The sequence below is a fragment of the Triticum dicoccoides genome, chromosome 4A (genome assembly GCF_002162155.2).
Source record: "Triticum dicoccoides isolate Atlit2015 ecotype Zavitan chromosome 4A, WEW_v2.0, whole genome shotgun sequence".
Lineage (NCBI taxonomy): Eukaryota > Viridiplantae > Streptophyta > Magnoliopsida > Poales > Poaceae > Triticum > Triticum dicoccoides.
The window spans coordinates 208188717-208199855 of NC_041386.1; the positions used below are offsets into that span (position 1 = coordinate 208188717).

At 46.8% G+C, this 11139-nt stretch overlaps 1 pseudogene; it reads left to right on the plus strand.

The window, feature by feature from the left end:
• The first annotated feature begins 695 nt into the window (after positions 1-695).
• On the plus strand, positions 696-10848 carry LOC119283479 (annotated as a pseudogene).
• Positions 10849-11139: the final 291 nt, after the last annotated feature.

Below are 11139 nucleotides of genomic sequence, written 5' to 3' on the forward strand. Positions count from 1 at the left end.
AAGACGACGACCGCGGCAAGGAGCTTGCCGCGGGAAACCCCCACTTCGTGCCCGCGCTCCAGCACACCTGCTAACGTGTCGCTCTAGGACTCTCCCAAGCACACGTGGCAGGAGGCCGTGCAGCTAGGGGTGCGCGGTGGCAAGCGGAGATGAAGAGAAGGCCATCGTGGCAAACGGTGGCGCTCCTAACGGTCACTTTTTGCACTGTTTAGGCAACTCAGACAGGCATTCAATGACCTTGTCCCCTGCCGTCAGAGTTAGGTAGGGTGCACTGTGTCCACAGTAGCGGTAGGTGCAGCTACCGCATCCTTTTCCATTTTTACCCTTCTAGTCTACGTTGCCACCTGTCGGTGACCCCTTGAAAGTATAAAAGGAGGCCCTAGCGCAACGTAGAAGGGGGCGGCCGGTTCGGCTTATTCGAAACACCAGGAACACTCTCACGCTCAGTCTGGCAGCGTCCATCGCTCCTGAGCAAGAATTCAATACACACAAACAAGCAGTAGTAGGGTTTTACGCATCCGTGCGGCCCGAAGCTGGGTAAAACTGCTCGCGTGTACCGCCTCGATCCGCTCTTTGTGCGGCCTCCGCCTCCCTCTGAACCGAAAGGGGCCCGGTCCCCATAGGTGTTGGTGGATCAGCCTCCCCGACACCTACATAGCCTCCAAATTCCCTCGTGTGGCGCTAACATTGGGGGAATGCAGATGAGTGGTGCTTATGGTTTAGGTGCGGCTGCTCCTACTCGTATCGCCACCACGACGGCGGTCGTCATCGAGAACTTGCCTAAGGTCATCAGAAGGCAGGTGTACTACGGATCCAAATTGTCATGTCAGGTTCCAATCTATCCCGATCTTTTTTAGCATGTCCAAAGTATAGCTCCTAGCTAAATCCATCCTGAATGACACCCCTCCCCCCAGGAAAGCGATCTGCCGCTGGATCCGGAGCATCACTCCTGACTCCCGCAACACGAGTTCGACTCCGGGTTTTGCGCCACTGAGAAGTACCAAAAGCTGAGTTGTGTGCACGGGCACACTCCCGCTCGACGTGTATGCACGGAGGGATTCGACATTGGCAGGCGGTTTCTCAGTTGCCCCTTAGAGGTTAGTGCTAAGTTCATCATTTTACTTCAGGTAATGCCACCGCTCATCCTGAATGCTATTTAACATTGGGAGGGATATGAGGCTTGTGCCTTTGTTAACTAGCTGGATGAAGAATGGCATGGCAGGGCTCGGAGTGTTATCACCAAGCTCGCAGGAGATAACGTAAAGCTGAAGAAGAAACTGGCTGGTCTGTAATGTGCAATTAGTACGATGAAGCAAGAAAGAATCAATCACAGTAAACAGATGAAAGCAAGAGACAAGAAGGAACTAGCATGTGTAGTTCTGGTTGTCGCATTAGCCATGTTCTATGCGTTGTTTACAATGATGATTAGGGGTTTTGTTTGACAGTATTTCTAAAGCACATCTAGATGTGCTCTAAGTAATGCACATATAGGTCCTATGCCATTGATGTTACGTGAAGATTCATGCAGATATTTTCCTTTGTCTTTTTCCTTTTCCTTTGTAGTTTGATTATTACTGGCTTTATCAATAAGAAGAGCTCAATGTATTGCTTGCCAACTGTCCTACTCCATTCGTACCGGTACCGATGCATAATCCCAAAACTCGTTCCTTCTTTTTGTCCTGAAAATATAAACCAGCCAATAGGAGTCCTGCGCAACCCCGGGAATTTGGAGCGACCGGGTACAGATAATTGCAGTTGATTATATCAGCGGTTAGATAATACGTCAACCCCCGCTTCAATTGGCATTTCCTCTTCTTTGCGTACCCTACTTAAGTGTCCACCATATTCATCGTCTCCGGCAGGCCGTGCTACACACTGGCATACACAGCGCAGCCATGTCGAGCGATAGCGAGGAAGACAGTTTGGCCAACAGTCTGGCGCCCGATGATAGGTCAACATCGGAATCATCCTTCTCGTCTTCCATGAGTCCAGCGTCGATCTCAGACCTCGATTATATCCGGATCATGGAAGGGATGCCGCCTCCGAAGTCGTCAGACAACAACAAACCAACAAGGAGCCGTCAGAGGATGGAGAAGAGGACGACGATGATGATGAGGAGGAATGTTCGAACAAGGAGGAGGAGGACGACGACAGCAATGGCGATGATGACATCGGCGGCGATGAAAAGCCAACCGTCAGCAGCAAGAAGGGTCCTTGCCAAGACGATGTCGCGGGGCCATCCAACAACAACAACAACAAGAAGAAGAAGGACTAAATTAAATAGACTGCACATATCTCTGTTTCCGTTCGCTCATATTAATTTGTTATATCTGTTTATCCGGTCAATCTCATCGCAGACGGTTATTAATAAGTATTTGACAGAGATCTTCTACATTATCACCCACAGGTTGGTCTGTTGGACTGTCTGCCCTGATGAGCACACAATTCACAAAAAAGTCTGTATGGGCTGTCTATAATGATCGCACACAATTCTGATTACCGACCTGTTTGTCGGGTATCACACACATCTTGGTACGCCGAATCATTTGTGTTCACCTTGATCATCGCAAACAGTTCATCGGAGCGAGTTGTATGCCGTATATCGCACACACATTGATATGGCTGCCCGTTTCTGTTGTTCTGTCTAATCGCAAACAGTTCATATGGATCAACCGTATGCTCAACATCACACACGCAACTAAAATCTGAATCATGTTTGATGTGCCTGCCATCGCAAACGTTTTGCACCTTTTTGACAATTATTTTACACCACCATTTGCGATTATTGCATCGCACATAGTTTTATTGAAGGGTCTTTGAGGGAGTCCTGGATTAGGGGGTCTCCGGACAGCCGGATTATATCCTTTGGCCGGACTGTTGGACTATGAAGATACAAGATTGAAGACTTCGTCTCGTGTCCGGATGGGACTCTACTTGGCATGGAAGGCAAGCTTAGGCAATACGGATATGTGTATCTCCTCCTTTGTAACCGACCTTGTGTAACCCTAGCCCCCTCCAGTGTCTATATAAACCGGAGGGTTTTAGTCCGTAGGACAACATACAATCACACCATAGGCTAGCTTCTAGGGTTTAGCCTCTCTGATCTCGTGGTAGATCAACTCTTGTAATACTCATATCATCAAGAACAATCAAGCAGGACGTAGGGTTTTACCTCCATCAAGAGGGCCCGAACCTGGGTAAACATTGTGTCCCCTGCCTCCTGTTACCATCCACCTTAGACGCACATGAAGCTCAAAATGCCAGGGCCCAACGGAATCATCACTCTCGCCAGCGATCCGGACATAGCACTCCGCATCGAAAACAAAACAGCCGCACTGGCCCTCGAGGCATTATCCGAAGCCCTCTCGGCCGAGGAATTAAGCATGCTACGCTCCACAGTGGACAGGGACGACGTGATACTCGAAAAGATGTCCAAGTCCACCTCTTTTAAACCAGCGGATGAAATAGTCAAATTCCAAGTCCACCCAACGGACCCTACAAAAACAGCCTCCATCGGGGCACAGTTAAACCCCGCTGTGGACGCCGCACTACGAGAGTTCCTGTGCGAGAACTGGGGCATATTCGCCTGGCATCCCTCAGACATGCCAGGAATCCCACGCAAGCTGGCCGAGCATAGCCTCAATATCCTAAAGGGATTCAAGCCGGTCAAGCAAGCTCTTCGGCGTTTCTCCGAACCTAAGAGACATGCCATGGGAGAGGAACTAGCCAAGTTATTGGAGGCCGGATTCATCAGAGAAATAAAACACCCGGACTGGCTAGCAAACCTGGTGATGGTACCAAAGAAGGACAAATCCTGACGCCATTGTGTCAATTTCAAAGACCTTAATAAAGCTTGCCCAAAGGATCCCTTCCCCCTCCCACGCATCGATCAAATCATTGATGCTACCGCAGGACACGAGTCATTGTGTTTCCTGGACGCATACTCCGGTTACCACGAAATCAAGATGGCGGAGTCCGACCAAGCCACAACGGCATTCATCACACCATACGGTCTCTTCTGTTTTAACACAATGCCTTTTGGGCTCAAAAATGCCGGCGCAACATATCATCGCATGATTCAGACATGTCTGGAGAAACAAACCGGCAAAACAATAGAGGCATACGTAGACGATGTGGTCGTCAAAACTAAACACGCCAACTCTTTGATAGACGACTTGAGGCTCACATTCGACAACCTCCGAACATACGACATCAAGCTCAATCCGGAAAAATGCGTTTTCGGCGTACCAGCCGGAAAGCTCCTGGGTTTCATTGTCTCCAGTAGAGGTATTGAAGCTAATCCGGCCAAAATCCGAGCTTTGTCACAGTTGGCTACCCAACAGACCTCAAACAAATCCAGAAGTTAACTGGATGCGTGGCGGCTCTAAGCCGCTTTATCTCCCGCTTAGGAGAAAAGGCTTTACCCCTTTATCGCCTCCTTCGGTGCACCGAACACTTCGAGTGGACGGACGTGGCCACAGCCGGATTGGAAGAAATAAAGGCCATCTTGGCAACCAACCCAATCCTGGCCGCGCCAAACATCAGCAAACCAATGCTGCTGTACATTGAGGCAACTCATCAAGTTGTAAGCGCGGTGCTCGTTGTCGAACGGGAAGCGGACGGACATAAATTCCCTCTTCAAAAGCCGGTATACTATGTATCCACTGTCGTCACTCCATGCAAATCACGGTACCCGCGTTACCAAAAGATAGCATATGCGGTATTCATGGCATCGCGGAAGCTACGACACTACTTTCAAGAGTGTTCGATTACAGTAGCCTCGGAAGTGCCACTTAATGATATTATAAACAACCGCGACGCTACGAGCTGGATTGCCAAATGGGCCATTGAGCTCCTCCCGTTCGACATAACATACAAACCTCGACGAGCCATTAAGTCGCAAGTATTAGCCGACTTCGTCGCCGAATGGACGGAGGCCGAACTCCCTAAAGAGTACGGTGCATACTCCAATTGGATCATGCACTTCGACGGTTCTAAAATGCTGGCTGGTCTAGGGGCTGGCGTCGTCCTGACGTCCCCAACCGGAGATACCGTTCAGTACGTATTGCAAATATTGTATACAGACTCCAACAATGCAGCCGAATATGAAGCTCTGTTGCATGGTCTTCGGATGGCAGTCTCCATGGGCATTCAACGCCTGGAGGTGCGTGGGGATTCAAACCTCGCAATATCCCAAATAAATTGAGACTTTGACACCAAGGATCCGAATATGGCGGCCTATTGAAACACCGTCCTAAAAATGCCAGCTCGGTTCGAGGGGCTCGAATTTCACCATGTGGCTCGGGAAAACAATCAGGCGGGGGATATCCTCGCCCGCACCGGCGCAAAACATGATGCGGTACCCCCAACATATTTTTGGAAAGGCTGTTCAAGCCATCCGTAGTATGGGAAGGGGACACCGGTAACAACAGTCTGGACCCGGCCAAAATACCCGATACCGAACTCTCTGGCACAATCGGAGGCTCCGCCACCGAAATAACAACTTCAGCCCACGAAATAATGGCCATTATTGCCCCGTGGACAGAACCATTCCTGGCCTACCTAACTAGACAGGAACTTCCGGAGGACCAAAATGAGGCACGCTGCATAGTGCGGCGATCCAAGGCCTACAGGGTCCATGAGGGAGAATTGTACAAAAAAAGCACTATCGGAGTCCTTCAAAGGTGCATCTCCCAAGAGGAAGGGCTGAATCTTTTGGCATAAATTCACGCCGGACTCGGCGGTCATCACGCCGCAGCCCGGGCTCTTGTAAGCAAGGCCTTCCGTATAGGATTCTATTAGCCAACGGCCCGGGCAGATGCATGGGACTTCGTCCAACGCAGCGCCGGCTGCCAGCTCTTTGCAAACCAAAGCCACATGCCACCCACCGCCCTCCAAACAATCCCCATTACATGGCCCTTTGCGGTCTGGGGGCTTGACATGGTTGGACCCCTTAAAGGGGGAACCCACAAGAAAAAATACTTATTGGTCATGGTGGATAAATTCACCAAATGGATAGAGCCCAAACCTGTTAAAACAGCCGAATCCGGACCGGTGATAGACTTCATATCCGGGGTTGTACACCATTATGGCGTCCCCCACAGCATCATCACTGATAATGGCACGAACTTCACAGCCGACGAGGTAAAACTCTGGTGCAGCAAAATGGGCATCAAGCTCGATTATGCTTCAGTCTATCACCCACAAACCAATGGTCAAGTCGAGCGAGCAAACGGTCTTATAATGAGCAGCATTAAACCTAGATTAGTGCGCTCCTTAACAGATTGTAACACGCACTGGGTAGAGGAGCTCGACTCCGTACTCTGGGGGCTGCGGACCATGCCGAATCGTAGTACCGGATATACACCCTTCTTTATGGTGTACGGCGCAGTGGCAGTCTTGCCCTGTGACATAATTCATGACTCACCTCGAGTGCGCATGTATGAAGAAAGAGAAGCTGAGCTCGATCGGCAGGACAGTTTGGACACCCTGGAGGAGGAGCGCGACATAGCCAAAGCCCGTTCCACATTTTATCAGCAACGGGCTCGCAGATACCAAAGCAGAGAAGTACGGGCCAAAACTTATAATGTTGGCGAACTAGTTCTACGCCTGCCGGATAAGAAAAAGAACAAGCTCGAGCCCAAATGGGAGGGTCCCTTCATTATTGATCAAGTTCTGACCGGTGGAGCGTACCGACTGCGGGATGCATCGACTAGTCGACTCGAGCCGAACCCATGGAACGCGGCCAGGCTCCAAAGATTCTACGCCTAGCACCGGACTCTATGTTAGTCCCCTCCATTTGTTCATTTTCTGCATATACATTATCTGTCTTGTTTCTCTTTCTTTCTTTCTTTTATTATTTCTCTAGGCCTTCAAGGGTCACCTTGTGCCTCGCTTGCACATTACAGATGCGCTAGCCGCACTCTTCATACCTGGGGGCTTCTTTCACAGAAGCTTAACTTATTTATCTGGGCCTCATGTCCCACACATGTGTTATACTTTTGCATGTACCTTTTTTCACCATTATATGCATCGATATGACTTAAGTTTTGGCCAAGCTGGGTTGCTTGGCTCTTGTATTTATGCCCTACGTTCCCGTTAATTCGGCTAGGGCATAAGGGGAGCACCTCTGCGATTGTTTCTGCCGGGTCAGCTGGATGTGTACCTCAGACTGGGTGAAGCCGAAAGCTAGCGTTCTTAAGGGAATATTCGGTTGGTGAACAAAAGATGATTTTTATATCCATATCTGCCCCCAGATGTTTTTCCTGCGTTTCCTATCGCTGTCCGGACATGCACTTCAGGGCATGCTTACCCAGGGAAAGGAACCCTTAACGGAACTATTCTCCCTGGAAGATGTTTCTTACTACCCATGTAATATAACATAACTAGTTGGGCACTTGTCTGATAAAGCACTAATGACCCCTACGCCTGGTCTCCACACATACCCCGGTTCTTATATAACTGAGGGAGTCCTGGATTAGGGGGTCTCCGGATAGCCGGATTATATCCTTTGGCCGGACTGTTGGACTATGAAGATACAACATTGAAGACTTTGTCTCGTGTCCGGATGGGACTCTACTTGGCGTGGAAGGCAAGCTTAGGCAATACGGATATGTGTATCTCCTCCTTTGTAACCGACCTTGTGTAACCCTATCCCCCTCCGGTGTCTATATAAACCGGAGGCTTTTAGTCCGTAGGACAACATACAATCATACCATAGGCTAGCTTCTAGGGTTTAGCCTCTCCGATCTCGTGGTAGATCAACTCTTGTAATACCCATATCATCAAGAATAAATCAAGCAGGACGTAGGGTTTTACCTCCATCAAGAGGGCCCGAACCTGGGTAAAACATCGTGTCCCCTGCCTCATGTTACCATCCGCCTTAGACGCATAGTTCGGGACCCCCTACCCGAGATCCGCCGGTTTTGACACCGACAGTCTCTGATCGTAGTGTCGCCTTAGCAGCATCCTGAAGTAGTGACACAGCTACACCCAAACATGTATACATTTTGGACAGGTTTTTTAATTTCAGAGTATTTACATGTCAGTTGCACAATAAGGGATAATAGTTGCACAACAATCAACTATGTGATTTTTTTTCAATTTATTATGCATGATCAGTTGCATACATATGTACACTAGTTGCACAATTTGTCTGTATTCATTTCCCTTGTTTTTGTGTTAGGTGGGCGAAGTTGGAGTTGAAGGGAACATTCCTCGGCAACGTTCACAAGCTGGAAGGATTAGGGCCTCACCAGGGATGTTTGTGAAGGTGAACAAGGAACTAACACATGTTCAAAGGTCTTTCTTGTATGAGAAGATGTTAGGAGGTTTGGTAAACTTAGCAGACACACTGCCTTCTGACTTGACGAAGTTCCTAGTCCAGTTGTACGACCCAGGTAGTTTAGCTTTGGTATTCCCAGGCATGGGAACTATTCCAGTAGATGCTTCTAGTGTGCACAGGAACTTTGGTTTACCCAACAAAGGGCCGCATCTAAAATACATTGTTGAAAAGGAGGCTATGAAGACTGTTAGTCAGATGTTCAACCACACCGGGCCACCAAACACCCCACAATTACCGAATTCAGCAAGACGATGAAAGCTATGAAGGGAACAACTGATAACAAGTTCCTCACTGGCTGGCTTGCAATTGCTTTCAGCACCTTTTTAGCTCCTAGCACTAGTCTTTCTCTGAGCCCACATTGCTACAGTTTTGTGCTAGAACCTGATGTTCTATTGAAGAGCAATGTGAGCTTATTTGTTGCTGACCACATAAACGAAGCATTCTGCAACATGGGTGAGGACAAGCAAACAGTTTGTTGCTACCAGTATCATTTGATGGTGAGCTCTAATTAAGTTTTGTATCTGTTAGACGTACTTTTCTACAGGTTTTGTGCTTTATCACCAATGTTCTCATATGTTTATTCCCCCCTTTTGTTTGTCTCTTGGGGATGATGCATATACATATTCTTTACATTGATGCACTTGATGTTGATGTGCGAGTAAGCCACTACGAGGTTCGAGCCCATGCCTATGATAAGAATCTAATCAATAATATAATGAAAAAGGACTTGATTTCGCCTGGCATCTTTGGGAAATTTCAAGTGAGTTGGTCATTATGCTCAAAGTCTATAATTGCACATTTTTTCACATATTTGTAAGTAGTTGCACATGTCTATATTGATTGTTGGCACATAGACTTAAGACAGTTGCACACATGCTTATTTCATATTTCCTGTTACAGTACCACTTTCATTTTGGACTTCACATAATAATTTTAGTCAGTTTTTGCTTCTGAGGGCATGTGGTAGTTGCTCACATATATGTAGGTAGTTGCACAAGTCTATGTTGATAGTTGGCACACAGACTTATGATAGTTGCACACATGCTTTGTTTCATATTTTGTGTTACGGTACTACTTCTCATTAGGACTTCACATAGTAATTTTAGTTACCTTTTTTGCTTCTAGGGCATGTGGTAGTTGCTCAGATGTGTGCTTTTTTCTTTTATAGATCCACATAATAACTTTGTTTTTGTTGTTAAATGATCTTTATTTTTGTGAATAGCTCAAGGAGCAGTATAGAAGCAAAGATGATTCAACACTCTTCGGAGGATTGCTGCAGGCAGAAGCGTTTGTGGCGTCAAAGGTTCCATTGAGTTACAATCCCCACGTGAGTTATCCTTTTTGCTGACCCACTTTTTTTACTAGAACAAAAATCATGTTTTTTATTATATCATGTGTTAGTTGTACTAATCATCCCTTGTTGTTTACTTTTCTGCGCCCAATGCATGCATGAGTTGCACATAGTTATTATGTCAGTTGCAACATAGCTTTTGTTTACCTGTACCAAAGTTACACTTTAGTTGCAGCAGCCACCTTTTTTCTACTTGAATAAAACTTATGCTTTCACTTACACAGATTTCACAACTCCCAGTTACAAACTATGTTTTTTTACTTCCTGCAAACTTACCCCTCTTCAGTTGCACACTTTCATTATCTCAGTTGCACATTACTTGGGTATACTTGCACCAAACTTAGGTTTGCAGTTGCAAACAAATATACTTTCATTATCTCCATTTTCCTTTTTAAATTTTGAATTTTGTTTTTTCTAATGTTATGTAGAAGAAGTTCAAGTTAGCAAGTATGGTTCATGATCTATGTAAAGGAATATCGGACAATCTTAGCAACTTCATCGAAGGTTTTGCCAAGCTTGATGAAGAGGAACCATATTTGTCTCCTCTCAAGGGGCCTTCAAGTGGTCAAACAAAGTCTCAAAGCTCACACACTAGGAGACGGAAGCGTCAATCTGTTGCCAAGCAAACAAAAGAGGTGGATGGAAGTGAAGAAGATGAATTTGTGGAGGAAAGTGAGTCAGAGGAAGAAGATGTTGACCTGGGAGTTGGAAATGATTCTGAAGAAAGTGATGAGTTCAAAGAAGAAGATGAGGATGAAGAGGGAAGGAATGTTGAAGAACATGATGATGACAATGGCAACGATGATGGTGATGATGACGGTGACGATGATGCTGACAACAATGAAGACAAAGAACAATCTGGTAATGAAGATGAGGAAGAGGAAGAGCAAGGAGATGGAACAAACAATGGGGAAGCTGAGGATGTCGACAAGGTTGATGGAGATGAGCAAGGAAAGGATGGGGACAATGATGATGATAGCGAGGAGACACACGACGATGACAGGGGGCCTTTGATGGAGGCAATGCTAGTGGGAAGGATGATGACGATGATGATGGCATGGGCGGCGGTGACAACAGTTCAAAGAGGGCAAACACTTCTGGAGATGGAGGAAACAACAACAGCAACTCAATTGATGATAGTGTAACTCTATAGTTTTTCATCCAAAAGGACATTCATCACAAGGGTGAAGATTCGAAATCAGTTGGAACCAAAGCAGTTGTGCCTGAGGAAAGTTTCTCACCTTTTGACTTCTGTAGATCAGAGCCAGCAATCCCCAACAGATTTCAAATCCCCTTGCTAGAAACTCATGCAATCATTGACATGAAAGAGAAGGGTAATACCTTTAAAAAATAATGAACGACGGACTACAAAGCATTGAGGAAGAAATGGAAGAGGCAGGAAAGGGTTTGGACTGGATTGGCTCAAAAACCATGCTTTACAAGA